The 26847-nt window shown below is 36.3% G+C and overlaps 1 long non-coding RNA gene across 1 annotated transcript; it reads left to right on the forward strand.

Annotated features, from left to right (window-relative positions):
• Positions 1 to 17405: 17405 nt before the first annotated feature.
• LOC121238448 lies at positions 17406 to 26752 on the forward strand. Its single transcript, XR_005935130.1, has 3 exons — positions 17406 to 17819; positions 18126 to 18243; positions 26509 to 26752. It is a non-coding gene; the product is annotated as an uncharacterized LOC121238448 (long non-coding RNA).
• Positions 26753 to 26847: the final 95 nt, after the last annotated feature.

Consider the following 26847-nt stretch of genomic DNA (forward strand, 5'->3'; position numbering starts at 1 on the left):
GTTATACTTTCAATTTTCTAGTTTTTGCTCTTCCACATATATAAATTATTTGTTTTCTTACCGAACTAAACTAGAAGTTGACGCAGGGTAGAATTAGAATTATCTTGAAGGCTAGTTAATTTACAGAAACTAGGGATTGGGATCGAAATTGAGAAAATAAGCGAAATAGTGAGAAAACTCTAAAAAATATTGATTAATGACAAAATTTGAAATTATTTCATGAAACTCATAAGCTGGGCTTAAATAGTCTCAAATTCAAAATTATGATGATTATCTTAAAAATAAAAAAATCTAAATTATTGCAAGAAAATTAAATACGAATCCTAGAATCCTAACAAATATTTGGCCAAAATTAAAATCAGAATTACTTCTGAAACTTGAAACCAAATATTTACTAACAAAGAAAAAATGAACATAAATAGATGATTTTGGCGAAAAATAACTGATATTGCCCCAATTTAAGGAAGATTAAGCTTTTCTTGGCATATTTTTCTAGATTCATCTTTTATGGTAGTCCAATGCAATCAATATAGAATCTAGACCAAGATACCCCATATCAATTTGGGTCTGCATCATTCTCACCAGGATAGAGAGGATTTGTACTTTAATTTTAAACTTTCTTCCCTCGATCTCTTAGATGACCAATTTGACCCATCTTTCTTTTCGTTTGTAGTCTCACCCTAAGGATCATGCCAAAACAGAAATGGATTTGACCAACTTGAAATAAAATAACATCGAGTATCTTTAAAATCAAATTTCCTTCACACACCTCAACTCTAAAAGCAATATTTTGAATAGCATAATTTGAAAAAAAATGCTCAATAGCAAGAAAATCAGTATGATTAATTGTCTCAAAAGTTGTTTCATCTTCAAACTTAAAAACTTCCCCACCATTTTATTTTTTAAAATCTTTTATGCTTTCAATAAAAATAGTTATCTTCTCCACTAAGTTACATTCGTCAGGATAGATATCGTAGATCGGAGTAGAGTTTCACTCTATGGAAGAATGTTCCTTATCAATCTTTTTCTTCATATTAGTAAATCCACAGAACCTTTTGCAACAAATCACTGAAACTTTCAGTGTGTAGAGTATTAGGAAATTTCACTAAGTCAACTTTGAAGTCTAGGTCATTATGTTATTCATCCACAACATAGTACTCTGAAATAGGGCACGATTGTGATACGAGGTCTCAAAATTGGAGTTAGAATCATGGTCATCCATTTGATCCTCCAGGTTATGTACCTGCAAACGCTAGGTTAATTATGCTATTTGTATTTGCAAATAAGCAATCATCATGTCTTGTAAGTTATGATCACAGTGAAGTGCTTCCTCATTCAAAACATACCCACACCAACCACAACCTCTATCACCAACCATTAAAACTGATGATAAACCAGTACCAAGGGAAAACAATAAAGCCTTTATGCCAATTGACGCTAGGCAGAATTAGAATTATCCTGATGACTAGTTAATCAATAGAAACTAGGGATTGAAATTGAGATAAGATGCAAAACAGAGAGAGCTCTGAAAATATTGATCAATGACAAAATTTGAAATTATTTCATGAAGCCCACAATCCGGTCTTAAATAGCCTCAAAATTTGAAATTATGATGATTTTCACATAAACGGAAAAATCTAAATTATTGCATGAAAATTATATACATAAATGAATAAGAATTCTGCCAAACATTGGCCAAAATCGACATAATATTGACTTCCAAGACCTGAAACCAAATATTAACTAACAAGGCAAAAATGGACGTAAATAGTTGATTTGGAAAAAACACAACTGATAGTGACCCAATCCAAGGAAGATTAAGATTTTTGTGCCAGATTTTTGCAAATTCACCTTCTTAAGGTAGTTCAGTCAAATCAACGTAGAATTTAGACTCGGATACCCCATATCAGTTTGGGTTTGCATCACAAGTCAACGAGTACCAAACTAGATTATAATTATCTATTTGCTTACCGAACTACATTACAAGTACCGGAATGAGAGATTGGTTTCGCTAGAGTGTTTAGCAACTTAGTGCATGGGACTCATGTGCTCTATATGCGTTGTAAGTTTATAAAAATAAGTTGTTTTTTCTCTTTTTTTTTTAAACCTTTTTGTTGAGTAAACAATATTACATGGAGGGGGTGCCCCTGGAGGCAACTTTACTACTTGAGCATGAAGTATTTTAGTAGTATCCTACCCGCTGAAAATTGAACAGGAGGGCCTATGTAATGTCCCAATAGAAGACCCAAACCACATGGCCTATACTCCAAAAGGACTAGTCAATGATACAATTGGAACCCCATTGGAACCTTAAAAAGAGCAAGAATTTCTCATTCCCCAGCAATATGAGATCTTATACACCACTTACCTTTATTCATATCATATGGGTATCACAATCTACCCCCTTAAATTCCTGACGTCCTCGTCGGGCCTGTCCATTATAGGTGGCACGGCTCAAGTTCCACATTTCTGGTTGGGATAGACTCTGATACCATTTGTAATGTCTCAATAGAAGACCCAAACTATATGACCTATACTCCAAAAGGAATAGTCAATGATACATTTGGAGCCCCATTGAAATCTTATAAAGAGCAAGAACTTCTCCTTCCCAAGCAATATGGAATCTCATACACCACCTACCCTTATCCATATCATATGAGGGTATCACAGCCTAACTAGATGGTGGAATTAGGTGGCAGCTTACAAAAATAAGTTGTTGATCAAAGAAGGTGCCTTGAAAAGAATGGTGTAATTAATCTAATTGTACTAGGAAGTTTTTCATCAATCAAACATATGAATGTGATCACAAAGGTATTTTTTTTTAAATCAAGGACAACATCTAATTAAAATTAAGAATACAGGAGCATGGGATGGGTAAATTAAATCCCCATTACAATAGACGTAGTGCGTACACAAAGCATAAAAAGGAAAAAAATATCCAACATTGGATCTAGTGCTTCAGTGTTATTGATGAAGAACTCCTAAGGGTCTTCACTCATTAAAAAAATTAATGAGTATTTACTTTGTCAGTGTCAGAAAAATTAGAGTTTTGAGTTGGAGTTGGTCAGTAAAAAAAAGTGGAGTATAGAGCCTAGGTCGACTTTGGCTCCAATTATTTCTTTTAAAAGTGCAAAATGACGTCGTTTTACATCCTATTGGCTACACAGTGAGTCTATGATGGAATGAGACGCCATCATTCCATTTTAAGTAGAATGACATCGTTTAAGTTTAAGAGGGGTCCAAAATGGCAGACCCTTATTCTCCCTCCCTCACTTTCCTTTCTCACCAATCTCAATCCTGAGTCCTAACGACAAGCCCTAAGTCCCATTACCCAGTAACCATGTTGCCGAACAAAACTCTCCACCATTAAACAAATATTATCATGACTAGCCTTGAGGCTTGATTGTACAGTCATGACGTCCTTGAGCATTGTACTTCTCTCTTCCATTCAAGACCTAGATACTCTGATCTCAAGAACAAATTTGGTCCTCAACCAATTTGAATATGTAGACTCGTCATCCCTAAACTTACCAAGTTAATTTTACTTATTCATTAGATGTTGATTAAAATAGCCTAGGGTTAAAGGTTTGTTTGATTTTTCGGGATTGTTGAATTAAAAAAACATAAAACATTGCTTGAATAACTTCATATTGCTTGGTAGTTTTATATTCAAGGTAGCATATTTTTATTATAATTATTTTCTCTTTGAATTTTATTTTCATTCTAAAATAGAAAAAAAGATCATTGATGTTGATTGAGATATATAAATTAAAACTACAATCACACCTATAAATTCACAAAAAATTATAAATTTATGTGACAATATCACGTAGTATATAAGGTAATGCATAAAAGAATATGGTTATAAGCTAGGAATTTATTGCTTCTGATTTCTAGAAATATGTTTTGGTGTACATAATGTATATGGCTTTTGGCTTGTTGTTTTTGCTTTTTGCTTGCTGATATACTGATTTCTTAGTGTGTATAATTATTCTTGTGCCTTTTATTTTTCAAGTGAATAAGGATATGAACGCTACACTTAATCTGGAAGATTGTCCTAATGTGGATCCTTTAGTGCATACACCTAGCCCGAACAAGGACATCCACTCCTATACCTACATCTGCAGTTACTTCTTGTACCAAAACTTAGTCAATTGGAAGAAGTGTAGTGAAGTGAAGGTCAGCCACCATGACCTAATAAGAGAAGTTCGTGGACATGGGACCCTTTTACAAAAATTGATATTGATCGTGAAAACCCGCAATCAAGGTGCCACTGTTGTGGAGATTGTTTTGGTTGTCACTCTAAGAAGTAAGGCATGTTAGTTTTGATCGCACATTTGAATGTAGTATAATATTTTCAAGGGGTTGGTGGCTAATGATCAAAATATGTTATGTTATGAAACAATGACCATGGAAGATGGTATGAACAGTAAAAAATTGTCAATCCCTCGTTACAATGAGAAGAGAGTGGGGGAGTACTTGCAACGATGATTATAATGGATGAGATATCGTTTCTCACCATTGATGGAAAAGGATTTCGTAATTTTGTAGTTAATCTTGAGCCCTAATTTCCCATTCCTTCATATTACATGATCATGCAGATTTTTGAAGATACATGCAAATGAGAAGGTTTGCATGAAGGATATGTTTATGAGCATTGGGAAAGTGCTCCTTTTGCAATTGATACGTGAATGTCAATTCAAAACTTGACTTATATGTACATCACAGCTCCTCTCATTGATAGTGAGTGGATATTGCATAAGCGAATTTTGGCATTTAGATAGATTGAAGATAACGAATGGGCAAGTATTGAAAGAGAGTTGGATGATTGTATGTCCGAATGGGTATACAATTTCTTACTATCACAATTGAAAATACAGTATCAATGACAATACAATTGACTTATTGAGGATAAATAAAGGGATAAATGAAGATACAATTTGTGACTACTAGTTTATATATGTTAGATGTTGTATTCACATTATCAATTGAGTCCATTGTCTAGTTTATACATAGTTAGTGAGGGTTTGAAGGACGTTTATGAGTCTACTATCAAGGTTTGAAATATTGTGAAGTACATCAATGCTTCCCCCTAAAGGCTTGACAAGTTTAAGTCATGCATCAAACAACTAAAATCCCCATGTGGTAGTCATGAGTCCATTGGATGTTCCCACTGTCCACTAGATAACTCGACATACACCATGTTGGATGTAGTAGAAAAATATCGGAGAGCCTTCCATCACAAGCAAGAGGAACATGGGGGTCTGTATCATTCATTGTTTGAGGACACATAGGGAAGAAAGGGGCTCGAACTGCCAGACCTTCATGATTGGGGTAATGTGAAGTATCGTATACGATTTTTTTATGCATCTTTGGTAGTCAATATTGTAATGCCAATTTGTACTTTAAAGAGCTTCTAGGGCTTTATGAGCACTTGCAAAGGAGTTGTGAAAGTAGTAACAGGTTGTTACATGCTATAGTGTTAAGGGTGAAATAAAAATATGATAAATATTGGGTGGATATTTAGAAAATAAACATGTTATTCTTTGTGGTTGTGACTCTTGATTCACGATATAAGTTGGTTATTGTAGAGTTTTGGATTAGGGACGTCCTTGGTAATGAGAAGGTTGATCAGTTCATTACAACCTTGAAGAATGATATTGAAGCCTCATATCGCCATTATAACAACAGTGGCCAATCCTCAAGTGTAGGTGGGAGCTCTTCAATACCAACTAGTTCGACTTCTTCATTATATGACAAGCAAACTCCAAGTTCAACAGTTTTGATGCGAAGATATCATTAAATCAGGGCATCCAATTATATTATGGAGTGTAAATATAAGATTGAATGGTATTTTATAGAGGATGTTGAGGCACCAAACGATACATTTAATATCTTAACTTGGTGGAAGGTTCATTTCACCAAATTTTCAATTCTTTCCCGAATAGTTCGGGATGTGTTGGTTATTCTTATCACTACGATTGCCTCTAAGTTAGCGTTTAACATTGGAGGTTGTGTGTTGGATGTTTATCGGAGTTCATTGGCCCCGATAACTGTGGAGGCCCTTGCACACTAAATTGGCTAAGGTCTGCGCCTATTGGACTAGATATTGTTGATGATACCGAGATGTATAGGCTTGTGTTGGGTAATTTTAGGCTTTTAGCCTTTAATAACTAATTAGATGTTTTTATTGTTTTAATTCTTTAACTTATAATTTTATTATTTTGTAGACCTATCTATCAACTCTACAATATTTGTGGAGGATTGAAATAGTGAGATTAAGGGAGGGAGTCCTGGTCATTGAATCAAGAATGGTATCATTAACTTTAATGTTAACTTTACTATTATCGTTTAGTTAAGTAGTGTAATGTCTCATTTTGTTTAGCTTTCAAAACAATACAAGATAATTGGAAAGTTTGGAACAATGCATTTAGATGCATGATACTTGAAAAAGTTGTTGGATTTTCATCGTTTAATTTAATTATGATACTCTGTGAATTTTCCTAGTTATGGTTTGAACCTTTGTTTGTGTAACACTGGATTATGTAGTATATATGTCTATATGTGGTGGTTAAATTGATGGGATAATGGGAGGGGGAGTCCCAGAGTTATATTTTTATTAACTCTTGGAGATGGTAGAATGCTTGGCAAATTAGCAATGGAGAGGAGTCTTGACTCTTAGTACTTGGAGATGGTAGAAAGTAAGAGATTGATTGATATATTTTGTAACCTTGTAGTATACATACAGTTATGAATATGATCAGTGTGTTCTTATGTGATGTTTGCAGTGGTGTGCATTCAGATCTTGTGTTGCATGATTGTGTTTTAATGTTTATGATTCTATTATCTATATATGATTATTTGCTTTTTTATTATAGATTGATTATAATAATAAAATTTATAATTTTATTGATGATGGTGATGCCTTCTAATTTACAGAAAAGTTTCGGACTGGTTTGGTGGCAAAGGCCAAAAAACATCCTCCAATGATATCTTGCCACGTAGACGTCCCATGGGTCTAACAATGGACCTCACAACACAGACCCTCTCTCCCAGTCCAAAGGATGATCCCTTCATGATCCTCTCTCCCCCAATGCTGAGAAGCATGAAGACCCATTCTCTCCCATTGCTGTGACCCTCTCTCCCCATCGCTGAGAAACATTTGTATCTTTTTTTTTTTTTCTTTGCATTTTTTAAAAAATTCAAAGAAAAAGGCACAAGAAAATGGTATTGTTAAATGCCTACGCACTAATATTGTTTGCAAGCGAAGCAAATCCCATATCTCTACAACCATTAAGCAATCACAGAAATGAAACCTAGATTTTTTTTTTTAATTTATTATGAACCAAAATAAAAACACCAAGAATATCCAAATACAGAAAAATTCTAGATTCAAATCAGCAATAAATATATAAGAAATTACTCTCCAAAAAAAAAAAGACATCCTAGATCATAAAACGAAGAAAAAAATCATCTGTCCTGCAAACCCAATACTGAAACCAAGTAACATTCTACCAACGATAAGTAGAGACGGGCGATTTTCCTTGCGTTTTTATCTTTTCACTTGTTTTTATCACCTGTTATACAATGTAAGTAATCACTTTATGGAGTGGTGAGTTGGTAGGCTTCTTTCGGTGTCTATTAAAGGCCAAAAAACAGCACATCCATTTCGAAGCCGAACTGTTTAATTTATTTTGCGAACTTCATTTGTTGGTTCTAATAATAATCATCTATCTATGAGCAGTAAATCCTCTCAGTAGATAAGACTGGTGGTTAGGTCCCTTTTTTTCTCTCTCTTGTGGAGTTTAAAGCATAGTTTTCAATTTCGTTCCATTATTCTAGTATTCAGACCCGAATATTCCGTTTCAGTGTAATACCCAGTACATTATACCGCTTCGTTCCAATTTGTTCCAAATTTCGGTCCGTTCTGGCCAGTTCTGGCCATTCTGGTCAAATTCCAGCCAAAATTGGAATTTCGAATCCTATTCCATCTTAGACTGTTTTAAAGGCAGTTTTATAATTTTCTTGAGTTTTGATGGAATTCTTTTGAATTTTAAATATAAAAGGTATTTAATTAATTCTAAAATTTAAAAGGTGTTTATATAATTTTATTTTTTTGTAACTTTAAATATGTCCTAGCATTCTTTTATATATATATATATATATATATATCCTTATTTTTAATAAGTTTTCTGCACTTTTATTTTTCTTTCTTTTTTTGTGTCTCAACTAAGATTTGTGATTTTTTTAATATTATCTTTTAACACTAATATCTCTACTTTTTTTAATGTTTTCAATGTATATTCATTTTATAAATAATCAGTTCTTCCATAGATATACACACACATACATGATTCACACTTACATATACATATAAAATATATATATATACATATATATATATATACTTAATGTAACACTCTGTATTTTAGTGTATTTTCACTGAAGGATTATTTTTAATAATTCAAAAATTTATTCTCTTATTTTATGATTATCGGATATTTTAAATGGGTTATTTTATGATATTTAAATTGTGAAAATTAAATTGTTATGCTTTCTTAATATTTATTTATTGTTGTACATTTAAATTGTTCTACTTTTAAATTAATTGATTGTGGGATTTAATTATTTTATTTTCATTATATCATTACGTTTAAATTATTTTAATTGATTTGTTATTTTAAAATCATATTCGTTGGATCATTTTTTGTGACCCAAGAGGTGAGGAGTGGACCTCATTTCTTTTCCCCACTTTTCTTTTTTCTCTTTTTCTTTCCTTTTTCTTTCTTTCTTCCGCGGTTCTCATTCTCCGCGCGTTGCGTCCTCTCTCTCTCTCTCTCTCTCTCTCTCTCTCTCTCTCTCTCTCTCTCTCCGTGCACTTCTCTTTCCACCCAACCCACCGCCGTCGCTCCGCCGTGTGCAACACCGCCCCTGCCGTTCGCTTCCCCATCGGCCGGCCACCACCTCCCTCCATTCTCAGCTCCTATTGCGCCGCCGTTTGCCCCCATGAGCCCCTCCAAGCCGCGGCGCATCTTGAGCTCCAGCGCCGCCGTCGCGCCACCTCCGGCCACCATTTCTTCACCACTTCATCCTTGACCTCCTAGCAACCCAATGTACGCAACCCCAGCTCCGATCTGTCACCGGTGAAGCACATCCAACCCCATTTCCGATTTAGGTATTTTTGGCCTAAAACCACCATTTGCGCCCCCACCCAAGGTAAACCACCACCACCATTGGCTTCACCGACCTCTCTAGGCCTTACCCTATCAATTTCGGGTCTTAGTTTGTCTCCGTTGAAAAGTGGGTTTTTGAGACCCACGGCCACAGTGTATTTTACACTGTTACATTGCTGAGTCATCACTTCTTGCTCCTTCGGGATCCTTCGAAAATCATATTATAGCGCTGTAAGTATTTTTTCAAAGAACTATCATGATTTAAATATATTTTTGCATTAACTCATATTATTGTGATTTGATTGGACATGTCGGACTGAGTCTGAGGAGTTCGGGGGTCGAATTGATTGTGAATGGAGTTGTGTATTTGGTTGGTATTGTGCAATGTTGGTTGTTGGTATGTTGTTGTTCATGTAAATGGCAGATTGCACGCATGATCATGTTTGTAAAGGAAACTGAGTTTTCGTGTACATGCATTCATGTTCATGTGTTTCATAAAAACTGAGTTTTCATGTGTTAAAGGATTTTGGGTGCGTGTGTATCACGACCCGAAGTCGAGATGGGGTATTATCTCGGTGGAGCTACTCTGGTCACTCGGGAGCGGAATATACTGAGTGACGTCTCCTGAGTTGTCGCTGGGCGACAACGGGATGGTCCCATGCCGACTCCATGGCCCCTCTGCTGGCGGGGGCTAGAGGATGCTTGGCCACGAACGCGCTGGGCACAGAATTGGGCATCGCTCGTTGCGTAGTGGGTACTTGGCCACGAACGCGCTGGGCGCGAAACTAAGCATCTCTACGAAACCAGGACGTGCGGATGATCCCTATGGGAGATCATGGTGCATTGGTTAATGGAATAATGGGCTGTTTTCTAGAAAAATAGTGTGTGTTGATTAAAAGGATTTTATGTAATTCATTTTCTGAGAAAATGAGGTTTTATTGATTTGGGTCATTTTCTGAGAAAATGACGGAGTATTTTTTTTGGGCCAAAATGAGATTTTGGCATATGTTGAAAAATATCTATTTTCGGGGAAAATAGTATTCCTCGAAAATAGATATTTTTGGATTTAATGCATATTTCATCATATGCATACATGTTGGTCGCATTAATGTATTTTTATCTCGTGGTTATATGGGTTATACTTACCTGCGGTACCGTCTTATGGTAAAGCAGATTTTGATACAGATGAGGCTGAGAGTGAGCCTGAGGAGTCGGCTACGCCCGAGGAGTGATTGGATCTCTCGTATTCTGGTTTGAGACTTGTAAAATATTTATTTTAGATAACTGTATAATTTTTAAACCTTTTTACTGATTGTTTAAATTGTATTAACAATTCTGGTACTTAGTTGTATTAATTATCCGCTGCATTGTTTTTGTACACTGTTGCATGTACACACACTTGGCACTAACGTTGGGATGTGTGACCCTGTTGTCATCATCCCGGCGTCTCGATTCCTGTGTCTCCTTACATAGGGGTTGTGGGCGCCACACTTAATCCCGAAACGATATACCCTTATACACTGGTACCGAAATATTTTGTTGCAATGCTTAAACCGAAATTATCACTGGAACAGAATCTATAACATTGATTTAAAGAGGTAAGGAATCAGATTATTGGTTTAAATTGACCTAAGATGTAGTATTAATAAAAGAACCTTTCATTTTATTAAGTTTTTTTATTATTATTTTTAAGGTTTTTAGGTCTTTTTTAACCCAACTCAACATGACAGTGAACTAATCGGACTTCAAGTTGGGCTCCAACTTTGGAGACTCCAATCGAAGTCGAAGACTCAGAGCTCAAACTTGCATCCGACCCAAGTCAGAGTCAAAGGTTGGAGTTGACCAGTTTGACTCCGTTGGAGTCAGAGCCCACCCCTAAGACCTCCGCATCCTTTTCCTTTAGAATCATACTTAGGAAAACATTAACTTAATATTCAGAATCATCCTTTAGAATCGAATATCTAGAGTCAGATGGCCCGAGTAAATGACGAAGCACCAAGCTGGGTACTAGCTACTTGCAGTACTAGTGTGGGCGCATGGACTTCGCATGTCGAAAAGAACTTGGCTACATTGTCCAAATTTGTAATAGAAAATTGCTATAGACACAAATAGATTATACAAAAGTAAACAGACAAGCTGACGTGGTTTTATGAGATCTGTTAGATCTACTTTATAATAAAAGTAATTTTATGATATGACGTATCACATCAAACCACATCATTTTGTGAGTTTACTTTTCTGTAATCTCTTTGTGGTTAAAGTATTTTCCTTTGTGATATATGGACGTAATTAGGAACTGATCAGTCGTGTCGTACATGTAATTAGTAGAGGCCGGTATATGTGCTAATTAACCCATGAAACACGGTATAGTTTTGAAAATTGCCGATGGATGAGAATGATGGTGCATGCTGCATGTATGACAATTTGGTGGTCAGCAATTAAGTGATATGTTGGGCATTTTCTGACCTAATATGGAAGAATAAAAGGAAAAATACATTGGAAAAAATAGAATATAAATTAACAAAAGCTTAGAGGAGAGGAGAGGAAAGCTGGGAAACGAGGAGCCCCCTCCTCCCTCCACCGTGCGGAGAAGGCTTGATTAGTATTTTAGAGAGCATGGGAAGCCTAGCTGTTTGACTATCATGTTCTTCGAAAAGGGCATTAATGCACTTTAGGTCTCTACGAGTAATGCTACTCATCATCCTTATTTTCATCATCCATACATCATCCTATGATGTAGCATTAGGTGATTGAGAATTATTTATTACATTTTACATGTAAACCTATCATCTAATACCACATCATGGGATGATGAGAGTTAGGATGATGAATAGATTTTTTCATATAGCATTTCATGAAGTCTTCTACTCGATCGAAGCATCCCATGCATGGTCAAATTCATGCATGCATGCCGAATGACTAATTTATATGTTGAACGTACCAAAAACAACTGAATTTAACCATATGTTAATGTACTCTAATCATATCTACCGTTAATATACATTCATATATATTTGACCTTATGATCGGGCATGCATGGCCGTCAAAATCTTGATCATCAGGCCAGCATTTATATTTATAAGTACTATTGATTTAATCATAACCATTGGATCATATACGAAATCCAATCATATGTGTCCATGGTCAAATTAATAATATATGTGAATTAATGTCCATGCAGGTCACATATGTATGTGAGGACGTCATTCAGTGAATGAAACAGAGCGGGCCCCTAATTAATTGAAGTGAGAAATGATATATTCACTTAATTCAAAGTATATCTTTGGAAGCATGATCGATCCATGGACATATATATAATTATTGAACCATAGAATATCATGAACATGATCAATGAAAGGCATAATTATCAATTTTCATCATAATTACTTCTTTGGTGGCCACCGCATGTATCAATATCTCCTGAATTAATGGTACTACAGCTACAATTGTCATGTCGACAGTCACAGTACCCCTACTGCACCCTCTAGCTACCCTTTTTGAGTGCTTTGATTTTTTTTCTCCTTTTAATTTAGTGCTTATAAAATATATATATATATATATATATATATATAACCACAAAAAAAATAAATTTTTGTGATCATTTAATTAAGATAAAAAGATTATTTGTAATTAAAATAGATTCATTTTAATTGTAAATAATCATTTCGTTAGAATTAATTCATCATAAATAAATAATTTTGTTACAGTATGGTGTAATATATATATATACCATTCGTTTTTTTTTTTCCCAATCACTCGACTACGCCTTATAAAGACGTAAGTGCGCAAGGGAAGTCGCGGCCTATATATATATTTGCACGTTCCTTAAGTCAATATCGCTCCTCAATTAAACATCTTCCAGCGAAAAGGCAAGCTGCAGGTATATCTATATCCAATGAGTACTGTAGCCCTAGTTTCCGTGCTAATTAATTAAAGTTCATCATTTAGTTTGTTATTAATTAACAGTAATTATCTTAACACACGATTGATCGTCGATAACATTTCTTAATTTTCAGGGTTGGGTCGGCAGATTGATCATCATCATGAAGCTTTTACTACCTGTGCTCTTTGTTGGAGTTCTCCTTATCTTAGCAACTCAGCAAGAAGGCGCGAATGCAGAAAGTCTCCCAGCGGAACTGAAGCGTCATCTCCTAACTGATCGAAAGGGTAAAGCCGGTGCTGCTCGTGCTACAGACACAGAATCACAAGAAGCAGCAGCTGCCAAAAAGGACGACGCCCCAAGCTCTGTGGGAACGTCTAAGACAGATGACAACAGTAGTAGTAGCGATGACAACGACGAAATAAACACAGCTTATCGTTCGTTTAATGGTACAGGCAGTCGTACCGACGGTAGAGCACCTACTCACCGTGAGTTTATTTGTCCGGAGCAAGTCAAGCCTGGTCGTTCATGCAAAAAAGATGCTGAAAACTAATTAAGCTATCCTGTGAGAGAACGGATCAGCTTGATTATAAGATATATTACGCCAATTAAATATGGTGGCATGCAATAAATAAAGTGGAACCGGTTCGACATGTTATATATATATATATATATATATATATATATATATATATATATATATATATAGTACGTACTAGCCAAAGCATCTCATGATGTACAACTGCATATGTTGTGTATGGTTTCGTGCAACTGCATGCATGCTATATGGCAGCTTGTAGGCAAACTATGTTGTGGATTATACTTGTTCTTAAATTAAGGACCATGCAGCATGCATGGCTAGCATGTTTATGTGTTTGCTTAATTACATATATGACTGATCATCTAATATTCTATCTTGTCAGACCTAATTCATTCATTGTCACCTGTAGTGTGTGTATATATATCGTTATTTGGAACCGTCAGGAGTGGGGAAAAAAATAAGAATAAACAATAACTGAGATTTTCACTACCTGAAGGATCGAATCCTAACAATTAGCTAGTTTACTATACAGTACTCATGTGTTGGAAAACGTTAATTTATCATAATTAAGAAGATATATATATATATATAGTACTAGTACTATATATTAAGTGAAGGTTTTGGGGGTTGGGGGTTGGGGGCCGGGCCCGGCCCGGAGACAGAGATCGAGCCTGCTGCATGCTTGTGTTGTTTGCCCCGGCCGCCAGTAACTAAAACATTAGTCTGCAATTAATTAATTAAGAATTTACACATTTATTTATTCTAGCAACTAAGTGTAGTATAATATATATATATATATATGCAAATGGCGCATGCGTATATATTCTAATAAATAAAACAAACATATATAATATTATATATTAATGCTTCAAAAAAAGCCTATGTATCTTAGAACTTTTTATTTCCTTAAAATCAGTGGCTGGCTAGCTAGCTGGACCATGCATGCTTGTTGTACGTTCATTCGGTGCACGCAGTTGCACCCATGACATTATATATATATAGCCAATACATATAATATATTGTATATTACGCCGAACGATCGAAGGTACGTATAGGGCACAACATATATATAAGTAGGGCGCCAAGGCCCAAAATACATTGGCAGCCAACCAGCAGGCAGCGGCCGAACCAAGAAGCACGAGTATTTCTACCAGGGATCTTCAAACCAAAAATAGCAACCCCTTAAATTGTAACCATGGCCATATATAGCAGGACTTAATTCCATGCACGATCCAGACAATGACACAACAGCAACTTGCATGCGAGAGGATGACAACCTTGCAAAACTATATATATATATATATATATATATATATAAATATATATATATATATATATATTGTATAGCATCACAGCGTGGCCCATACAAAAGACAGTAATTAACCAGCACAAGTCAGATGATCTGTGTAAGTACGTAATTCATCAGTACTAAGGGATTTCCCATTCCCCGATCGACGAGCCATTTACTTTGATTGATCGATCGAGCGAAGTCCTCACAAAGTGACGAATTTGACTTTAACGCGCACACAAAGTAATGCCACACTGCTATGGATAATTTTCGCCTATACCATTTCGGTCACACAACTAAAATATAGTAGTATTTTTCCTTGTAGCTTGGAGAATTTTCAGCATGCATGCATGGTATCCCGCTGGCTATTAAGATCACCTCGGGGTATATATGTTGCAACTACGTCTTAAGGTGGACAAATCCTTTCAGAAAAAGGGCAAAGGAAAATAAACTACACTGATCAGTTGTTTGAGCAATGCCGTGGGAGGGTGCAGGTGGTCAAACCAGAGGAGAATGGATCTCCCATCCTCGACCTTGTATTGCATTCTTCCCCAATTAAGCATGTTTCTCAAATAGTTGCATTTTCTTCCATGCCCAAGAGCTAGTTATTTATACTTAGTTTCATGGGGTGCCGAAAAGTTGGATTCCGTATGAGGTACGTACATAGCTCCTTACCCAGGTAGACTAAAAGCTTACTGGTCACTACATAGATCATGTATACATACCAAAGTTGTTCCAGTAAAGCCACTCGATGCCCAATGATCTCTAGATGCTTCATTCCAAAGCCCGGTCTTTTCATTTCGGTACGCAAATACTATGCCAATTAACCACCTCCAGACAAAGACTTCCCTTCCATAGAAAGGCAAACGAGTATAATTTCCTCCACAACTTGCTGGAAGATTGATTTAGGTAATAGAAATGAAGAGAACCAACAAACTTGATTAATAGCAAAAAGGATGGATTAATTAATTAGTTGAGGCTTTTCGACAAAGACAACACTGATCTATACGACAACGTTCTAATCACATGCAATTAGGAGATAATCCCCCAACATATTCTGAGAGCTTTTCGGACACTCCCTTTATCTTGAAGATCATGGCGACTTTATGCATGTCAACATTAGTAAAAATGAGCAAACGGCCATTTGCAAAGCACAGTTGTGAGATCTTTCTCTTGCTTGCATTTATATATCTCCGAAGGTACTATTTGAATATGCCCTTAGCCAACGTATTATTTAGCAATTCTGAGAAAGCTTCCATAGCCAATAGAAAACGGTAGGATGATAAGGGATCTTACTCTAGCCTCTTCCCTAGCTGGAAATGGCCATTGAGTTCCTCGTGATTGCCATTGATGGATCAGAGCTTGTTTGTGGATATACACTCCTCAATCCACTCGATCGCCTTCTTAGGGAAGCAGTATATATACTGTTCTAAGCACTGCAAATGGGAAATGTCAATTCACTGAGAACCTTTATTTCTGCGTTGGAATTCAATCATGAGTTAATTAAAATATTATTATTGTAACAAAAACTAATATTTTGTGTACGTAGTGGCGACTGTGTGCTTCATGATATATTTCATTAGATGGATACTGATCTTATTATTCTCATTGCAAGCGAAATTAAGAGTATATTTATCCTTCTTCATGCATGATCATGTCAGTGGTTGCCCGATAAAAAAATATTATTTATCAAAACAAAACAAAATCTGTATCAATGATCAAAACTTCACCCGGCCTGTCGCTAACGTCTCTCTTGCGGCCGCCGTGTCTGGCCGTTTGTGTGCTGCACTTCAAAGAGACCCACAGAATTGCAATTTGGAGAAGCCAGGACCAACTCATAAACCAAAGTCCACGGTTAATTGCATCGATCTTCTTCTCCAAAGAAATCGTCTGAGTTGTGGACATGGACATGCTACCTTCACGTCCTAATAACAAGCCCAAAATCGAGCAAGTGCACTATTCCAAAGTAGTACTGGGTTTTTATCACCCCACCTTGTCCGTCTCTTAATATATCTGCCTCTATTTTGTTCAGATCCCAGTTTCGCTTCTCATTTCCTTTTCTATATAAACCAATGAGCTATATATATATGATTTTGCTAATTAAATAGATTCAATCTCCACCATCATTACTATGGGATTCATACCAATCATTTTGGCTTAGATTCATTTTCAAACTAATGGGTTTTAGAGAAGTACATGGAAATATATAGTTCTTCGCACTACAACAGAAAGTTGCTTTTGCGGCCGAGTTCATTTCCGGCGATAAATATGTTGTAGGAAATAAGCATTTTTTGCTGTACTGACATCCCACTTCCGTCGCCTCAATGTGCCAGAATAACAAACTTATTCCGGCGGAAATGACTTCGTCATAATAATTATGGACAAATATAATCTATTATAGCGAATATTGTGTTTTAACGGCGAGAATATATTGCCACAAAAACATAACAGTTCTGTTTTGCTTATTGTGGCTATATCAGTCGCCGCAATAACTTTCAACTTTAATGTTTTTAATCCTTTCCCTCGATGCCTATTCCCTCTCCTTTGCCTCTAAATCTCCCGCGGAATACATTGATTCCCGCAAAGGCAAAATTTGCCTAGGTCTCATGCCCTAGCCTGTCCTCCGCCACCGTTCACCGCCAGCTACTCACCACAGCCATCCGTCTTCTCCATAAATCCTTCAATCCGACAACTTCTCCTAGAACGATTTTGCCAGACCCGAAATTAAAATGTTCATTCCCCCACTCGAGCCCCCTTATCAGATGGTTTAATCGAACCACCTGAGGTTTAATGCAGTTCCCGGCCACCTAGTTGCTGAGTCTTGCTTGTGAGGCCGGGGTGGAGGGCACTAAGCAGAACCTCTGAAATTATCATTGAATGGTATGGCCATGTCCGACAGTTCTGGGGCAAATCCATGTGAATGGCACATCCTGTTATGTGAGTTATTGTCCCCTGTTTAATTTCCAATTTCGTGTTTCCTCAGAATCCAAATTTGATGCCAAATTTTCAATGACTGTCCCCAAATCTCCCATCTCGGTCTGAATATTATTGGAATCAATTAATTACCATTTTTCTTCATTTTCCCCGCAACATTCACATCATCATTGTAACCTTTGCATGCAATATTTTCTAATATGTGGTTTGAGATATGCTTTCATTCGTGATTAAGTTTGCTGTGTACAAGTAACCCACATCTTTCACTGCCGTATTTAATTGACTTTCTAGAACGATTTTATATAATAGAAGCAGTATCCCAATAGTGAGATAAAGTTGACAAGTGATTACCTTTCAACGCATTTGGGCAGAGACTAAGAGTACCTTTCATATTTGTTACCTGACGTGCAACTATTCCTCATTCCAGGTATGATTCCAACAATTTCCTTGTGTTATGGGTATTCAAATTCTTTTATATATTTTTTTTTCTTAGAGATTTAACCTGGACTGATGTTTATATAGAATAGGATTATTTCCTATCATCGTTCCAACGAGCAAGCCACAACCACTCTGATTTAATAATTGCTCCAAGGTCACTCCTAAAGAATCAGAAGGTGAAACTTTAATGTCATAGGAAGCTACTTTCATTCCTTTAGAGACAGTACACGGCAATATGTTCTCATTTCACCCCTTTAAGATTAATTATTTCTTGCTTCTACTTTGGATTTACTGAACTTGTTGGTAGACATGGTTCGGTTTCAATGTCAATTGCTGATATTGCAAGCATGTTTTGGAACCCTACTAAATTTAGGAATTACTCAAGAAACCCCTACTTCATATATATACTTATTTGTTCCTGCTGGAAAATACCATGTTTGCTAACATGTCACTTTTAAAAAATTGGGTGCACTGGTTCTGATGAAAAAAGATATCTAGTGCTTTATTTGTTATCCGAACTATTGTGTTTCAGATGTTTTGGTCAAATGGATGATATTAAACATCTTCCCATTGTGTAGTTCTAGGTGTTGCCGTTTGACTTAATCCCTATAGAATTGACTAAATATTTCTCTGACCACACTCTTTATTAGTCTCCTGCACCCAACTCATACAAAAGCATATGAATCTACACTAACAATTGAATGAATCTGCACTCATACTTAAGCATATGAATTTGTTAAATCTGACCACACTCTTTATTACACATGCACCCACACTCTTTACTTTTTAGTTGAATGAATTTGTTAAATGTCGCATTTCCCCTACTTACTTAACTTGCTATTTTAAGTCTAATTTTGTTTGTACCCATTAACCAAAGTGTGTGAAATTTGGAAACTAATGTGGGGTTGCATATTTAAATTGACCAGGCGAGCCAATATAAGCTCCAATCTGTTTATATCAACCTCAAAGGTGTCAGTTTTTAGAATTTAACTTTTTACCTTTCTTTTTCCAATGACGTCTATGTTACAATTGACATTCCACCCATCAACGTATATGGGATTTTTCCTTATAACTACAGTTTGTAGATCATAGCTTCACTAGCTTATTGCATTTTAATAACCTGTTGGAGCATATTCAACACATATACGAAAATTAATATGCATGTACGTTGCTTCGTAATTTGGTGTCCTAAGTGAGACTTCCTGAACCAATTAACCTTCTGTACATTAATGTTGGTGACGTAGGGATTTATGCTTAGGAGGTTTTTAATTTCCTACCTATAAAATACTATTTGGCCACTCAGAATAATCATGTTTTTAAAAACTCCATAGATTATTATAACATTGCCTCTTAGTTATGCAACTTTTTTGGTACCTATATGGATTTACGGACCTTGTAACATAATCTGGACCTCTACTTCAGCACAAACTGCCATTTCCCAAATTTATGAGGTTACAATCTTGTCAATGCTTACTCGATACTTTGTCAATGCTTACTCGATACTAGTACATAAACTTGGATAGTTATCACACTATAGTGAAGCCCCTTGTTGAACTTTTTTAAAACTTTTTCACTTGCACATGTTCCCAATTCCAACTCTCTCTCTCTCTCTCTCCCCTTTTTTGTGTGTACATTGCACAGTCATTAATGGTTCATCATGTTTTCTATAAATACATCCTCACGTTCATTATAAGTTTTGTTGTATGGATTTCTATTACCAAGAAATGAACGTAGCCTTCATTTAAACTTGCTTTTCTCGCATCGTGTTTAGATAGACAAGGCGTGGATGCATATTGAAGATAGGTTTATGTCTAACAAGTATGCATTGGGGGTTAACCATTTCATGAATATGGCTCGAGACCATGCACCAAGGGCATTGACATTAGGTGTCCATGCCGTAGATGTCGTAATATGCTATTCCAGCCAATAAATATGGTCGAGGAGCATTTATTTATTATAGGGATTGATCCATCCTATTAGAATTGGATATTCCACGGTGAGGAAGAAGTGTTGGATGTTAATTCCTCAGAAGGTGCTGAGGCAAGCAAAAATGATGCCTATATTGATGATATGGATGAGATGCTTGATGACATTCAGGCTGGAGCCTTTATGGACCAGTCCAGAGGTTTTCAAATACCTAGTAATGATGATATGACACCTAGTGGTTCGTCTGTAAGCTTTTCAGAATTGTTAGAAGATGCACGTCGTCCACTCTATCCATCATGCTTGACGTTTTCAAAGCTTTCTTTTATTATAAAGTTGCTTCATATCAAGGCAGTTGGTGGTTGGAGTGTTAAATCCTTTAACATGGTCATCAAGCTCCTGAAATCGGCATTTCCTAACGCTCTTCTCCCAGACTCATACAATGACGCATGCCGATTAGAACGTGGCCTTGGCTTTAATTACACAAAGATAGATGTTTGTTTGAATGATTGTGTTTTATTTTAGAAGGAGTATTCTGATAAAGAGAAGTGCCCAAAATGCAACACTCCGAGATGGTTGTTAAGCAGTACTAAGCAAAAGAAAATTCCACAGAAAGTGCTGAGACATTTCCCTCTGATCCCAAGGTTGCAAAGACTATTTCTGTCTAATAAGACTGCTGAGGCAATGAGATGGCATGCTACTGAATGCGTCAACGATTCTAATATAATGAGGCACCCTGCAGATTCAAAGGCATGGAAAGAATTTGACATGCAATACCCTCATTTTGCCTCAGATCCTCGTAATGTGAGAATTGGGTTAGCGAGTGATGGTTTTAATCCATCTAACAATATAGCAAAACCCTACAGTATATGGCCAGTGATACTCGTAGCATATAACTTGCCCCCTTGGTTATGCATGAAAGATCCATACCTCATGCTTTCCTTGTTAATTCCTGGCCCAAAAGCACCCGGCAACGATATTGACGTGTATTTACGCCCTTTAATCGAAGAACTAAAGTTTTTATGGGAAGTTGGTGTCAATACATATGATGCATTTGCATTACATTCGTTTCGATTACATGCAACATTACTCTGGGCCATTAATGACTTCTCAGCGTATGCTAATCTTTCTGGCTGAAGCACAAAGGGAAATATGGCATGTCCTACTTGTAACCATGCTACAGATTCATTGTGGTTGGTTCATGGGCGAAAGCACTGTTACATGGGTCATCGGCTGTGGTTGTTGCCAGGCCACAGGTGGAGATCTAATAGAGCTAAATTTAATGGTAGTACCGACCATCGCCAAGCACCTATACATTTGTCAGGAGAGGCTATCCTAGAACAATTGAAAGAATTGCCAGATGTACAGTTTGGTAAGTTATCGAAGATAAGGAAACGCACAGACAATGAGTTGAATTAGACCAAAAGAAGTGTATTCTTTGAATTGCCTTATTGGAAATCCTTGGAATTGAGGCATAACCTAGACGTCATGCATATTGAGAAGAACATATGCGATAGCGTATTAGGAACCTTTATGGATATTGATGAGAAAAGCAAGGACACAGCCAATGCACGGCGGGATTTGGCCAACCTAGACATACGAAAAGAATTACACTTACAACAAGATGGTGACCGTTGTTCCATGAGACTGGCGTGTTACAGTTTAACTAAACATGAGAAGAGATCTTTCTGCGAGTGGTTAGCAGGTGTCAAGTTCCCTGATGGTTTTGCTGCGAACATAGCCCGATGTGTTAATGTTAGTGAATCAAAGATCTTAGGCATGAAAAGTCATGATTGTCATATTTTATGCAACGATTATTGCCAGTTGTGATTAGTGGATACTTTACTAGTGATGTACGAGAAGCTTTGACTGAGTTAAGTTCATTCTTCAAGAAACTGTGTGCACGGGTAGTAAACATTGATGTTCTACAGAGGCTACAAACTGATATCTCTCTTATTATTTGCAAGCTGGAAATGATATTTTCATCTGCATTCTTCGATATAATGGTGCATCTCGTTGTTCACTTGCCACAAGAGGCATTGCTTGCGGGACCTGTGCAGTATAGGTGGATGTATCATTTTGAACGGTATCTAGGGAAGTTCAAGCGCTATGTAAGAAATAAGGCTCGACCAGAAGGCTCAATTGTCGAGGCCTATGTTCATGTTGAGTGCCTTACATTTTATTCGATGTATCTCAATGACATTGAGACAACTTTTACTAGAAAAGAACGAAATGTGGATGTCGGTGAAGACCATACACTGGGAAGTTTGAGTGTCTTCTCCCAAAAGGTTCGACCTATAGGTTTGCCCTCCACTGAAAGACTAGATGATCAACTATTTGCAAAAGCAGAGTGGTATGTGGTTAACAATTGTCCTGAGATTGAACACTACCTAGAGTAAGTATAGCACGAAAACTTCAAACTTTTCATCCAAAATCTTTCAATCATAAAACACATTGTAAACTTACTAGATTTGAAATTTCTATGCTCGTAGTCAGCACTATAACAAGATTAAAGAAGAGTACACCAACAATGTTGATCATAGGCACCAAACAGAATTTCCCAATTGGTTCAAGAACCATGTAAGTTGTGATTCTATCCAACGCGCACATAGATACAATTCCGAACAATAAATATGTGACATTTATTGCAATGTCATCTTTTATTAACATTCAGCTCTATGGTTCTTAATAGATTCAAGAATTGCGTAACTTGAATCCGGATGAAGTTACAGATGAACTTTATGCTCTTTCTTGCGGACCAGATCATTGGATTGGGTCATATAGTGGATGCATCATGAATGGAATACGGTTTCACACAAAACTATGCAAACAACATCGACACAGCCAAAATAGTGGGGTCGTTGTTGCAGGTGTACATCAATCGATGCAGGTTGATTTCTATGGTGCGTTGACTGATATTTTTGAATTATGCTACATGGGGTGGCATCTTGTGTACTTGTTTAAATGTGACTAGTGGGATGTTGGTGATCATAGGCGTGGCATATGTGTAGGCTACCATCTTACAAGTGTGAATACATCTAGAAAGTGGTATCAGGATGAGCCTTTTGCCCTTGCGTCTCAGTGCTCACAAGTGTTTTACTTAAAAGATTTGAGTATGGTGGGGAATTGGCAAGTGGTACAAAAGATAACAAATAGGAATGTCTATGGACATTCCACCCATCCCAACTGCAGTAGACGATGGTGAGGACTCCTCTGGAGGTGATGCATATCAAGAGGAAGATGCTAGTAACGATGATGGTCCTGCCAATGAAAGTGATAGTGGCATAGCGAATCAATTGTATTGAGACAATGAAGAACCAGTTCTAGTTAATGAGGTAACTACACTACATCGTTCTACTCCCGCTGATGCCGAAAATACTTTTATTGACGATGATGTGGATGGTGACGATTCTGGCGATGATCACAATACTGACCATTATGAATCTGAGAATGAGGACAACTTCCATTCGTCTTCAGAACCATGTGAGGACTAATGTCCATTTTTAATTGCATGTGCAAATGGGAATTTTTATTTTTATTTTTATAATAGTTTCATTTAGTTTTACAATACGCTGTCGAAACCTTATATACAATATGAATGTTACATTGGTGTCTTTCGGGTACTCTGCCTCTATGGGTATGCAGAACTACGTTTGATGAATGAAGATTTCTCGTCTTTCATATCATGGTGCATATTGTTGATAGAGATCGTGTTAAATCTAGAAAGCCACCCAAACAATCAGCAAATGTTAAAAATTGTGTGTACCGAATAAGGAGAGTTTATAATTTATGTGTATGGGAGTGAGAAATATGTTTGCAGTGGATATTTATTTTACAGCACAACCATATAAACATATATCTGCTATGCTGACCTTTCAAACTTTTACTCAGATTCGAAGATCATAAATTACATGTTGGAATAAATCTGGTTGAATGGGATTTTTCACTTTTACCTATACGTTGATTTACTTTTAACAAAAGATATGCATGTTTTTAAACTCTCAAGCTGCATTGTGCTTGCCAGTAGACATTCCCTTGCTTAAAGCATTTGTAATGTATTTTACTGTAGGTTGCAGCAGTCAAATATGAGGTATTTGACTGCTTGTAAACTGACATATTGTGGGGTAGGATCCCAACATTGTTCGTGCCGTTTCCCTTTAATGTTTTGTCACATTCTCCATTTAATGTGAGGTACTTGCATTAATTTAACAGAATATCCAGTTTGCGTATATTATTGGATGGTATCTTATTACTGACCATTATTGCTCAGACTTTTACATTCTCCATTGCACAATTTTTATTGGCACAATTGTACCCAAACTTGAAATGGGATTCAACAAGTTACAAACATCGTTCATACCTGTTCAGTATAAGGAAATATATGCAATTGTTGATAGAGAGTATGGTAATTGGTAATCCAGGATCATGTTAAGTATGGAACTCGTAGCATATAATCTGTATCCTTAATAGTAATTGACTCATGTTAATGGATACAGTGGGAATGGTTATATATTAGGAGAAACAATGAAAAAGAAAACAACGTTATTATATGATTGTGGTTGGCTACTGAAGCTTCCTCACATGTTGGAAAAGTTTTACCATGGCAAAAACTCCACTATAAGATTTCCTATCCAATATTATATAAAGAAAATGAAATCATTTTACAAGTTAATGGATTTTGTTCTTTTCACACTACGTTATAAAGTTATGATAATTCTGATCAATTGTCCTGAAGATTTGCAATATAAACATGCAAAGTAGCAGTATATAGTGGATGGTCTAAAATTAAATACATGGAAGAATTAAGAAATTCACATTATGGACTGGGAAATTTCAAAAGTACTGAGGAAATTCATAATTTTTTCTTTCATTCATTGGCTACTGAAGTTTAATGTGGTGAATAGACTAAAGTTATAATAACTTTGGCTAATTTAATCCATGTGAGATAAACACAAGTTATGCCTAAGATCTGAGCCAGCAACTATCACAGACTCACGTGCAGCAAGGCCTATACATGATTTGACTGACCTAAAAAATGACTAAGTATTTCTTATCTAGGGCACCCTCATTGTGCGGTAAACAAACCTGCAATATGTGGGAAACTTGAAAATTTGGCAAGCTCCTTTATCAAGGATAAGTACTCATGTCAGAAAGCTGGTTGGGTTTGGTAAACTGGAGAGACTTGACCATACATGGGTATCATGGTTAACTTCCTGGGTTGAGAAGTGATATAATTGTTGGCCTCAAGATCATTCGACAATGGGGAAGTTGAGGGAGTAAGGCACAGCACCACGCCGTATCTACTGTGGTAAACTGGAGACATTTTCACAAGCAGCAGATGACTTGTAACACCACGCCAACTTGTGACAGAAGAAGGGTTACAGCCTTCACACTGCAAACAAATACGTGTGAGTCCTCCCTAACCATTTTCTCTTGAACCTAGATGCAGAAATTTTTTTTCTGCTATCCTACATCAATTAAAAAGTTTTTCAAAGTCTCACACAAAAGCAAGAATAGAAGTTGTTTTTGTGAAATTTCTATGGGTACTACAGTAAAATAAAAATTCTTGGGAAAAATATGTTCTTTCTCTCGGCACCATTTTCATGCAAATTTATTTTAGGTTCCTTCCCTTACTTTCATTTAAACTTTGAGCTGTGTTTGGGCTTTCTGTATATAAATATCTTTGGAAAAAATATCATACTTTTTCCACTTTATGCTAGTATGTCAAAGGATACTAGAATATTTCCCATTCGTGAGATGCTTATTTGTAAAAGACTAAGTTAACTTACATGAAATGTGCATGCATGTGAGTACTCGACCTCCATGGTTATCTGGTCCCTTTATATCTTATATCTTATTGGTGGTTGTTTTTGAAATACATGGCATTTACTAGGTGTTTGCAAGAATAGATGTATAGTTGAAAGTTATGCATTAACATGTTGAAAATCTGTACCATGGATGTTATATTTCAACTATAGCCATCATATTCACTACTACTAAATAAAGTTTTTGGTCACTGCAAATTTAGCTGCAATGATAATTTGTAATTAAAGTAGGGATGTGATGATTTGGAAAGTGGTAGGTTTAGAACTTTTCCTGATTTTGATAGTGTTCAATAGGAATGTCTGCAGTGTGTATATATATAATAATACGCTGTAGATACCTTACATGTAGTGCCCATACTTATATACATATAGCATAATTGTTAATTATTCTATTGGTTTATGGTAATTCATATATGATGTACTGTTATGTTTATCAACATATCCAATCTGTTAACTTCTTTGTAGACTGGTCAATATTGATATTTTAAATTTATTATATGATGCAGCTACAATGAGAGGAACAAAGAATACACGTGGTGGACGTGCTGGCAATCGCGCATCAGCACGTGGTAGAGGCCAAGATGCACAGCCTCAAGCACGCATTCTAAGGGACGAGTCTGTTTCATTTTCAGATGCATCCACTCAAGGACCAAGTGTCGGACCAGAGGACACAATTCCTATCAATGAGGCTGAAATATGTAACGCGAATTTTCAAGGTACGTTATAATTTTTCATACCATCAAAATTATCTAATATTAAATAGAACAATGACATTTATTTTTCTTGTGGTAATAATATGATAATAATGTGGGGTATGTTATTTTTCATAAGTTCCTCCCACTCGA

Source organism: Juglans microcarpa x Juglans regia, chromosome 1D (assembly GCF_004785595.1).
Source record: "Juglans microcarpa x Juglans regia isolate MS1-56 chromosome 1D, Jm3101_v1.0, whole genome shotgun sequence".
NCBI lineage: Eukaryota > Viridiplantae > Streptophyta > Magnoliopsida > Fagales > Juglandaceae > Juglans > Juglans microcarpa x Juglans regia.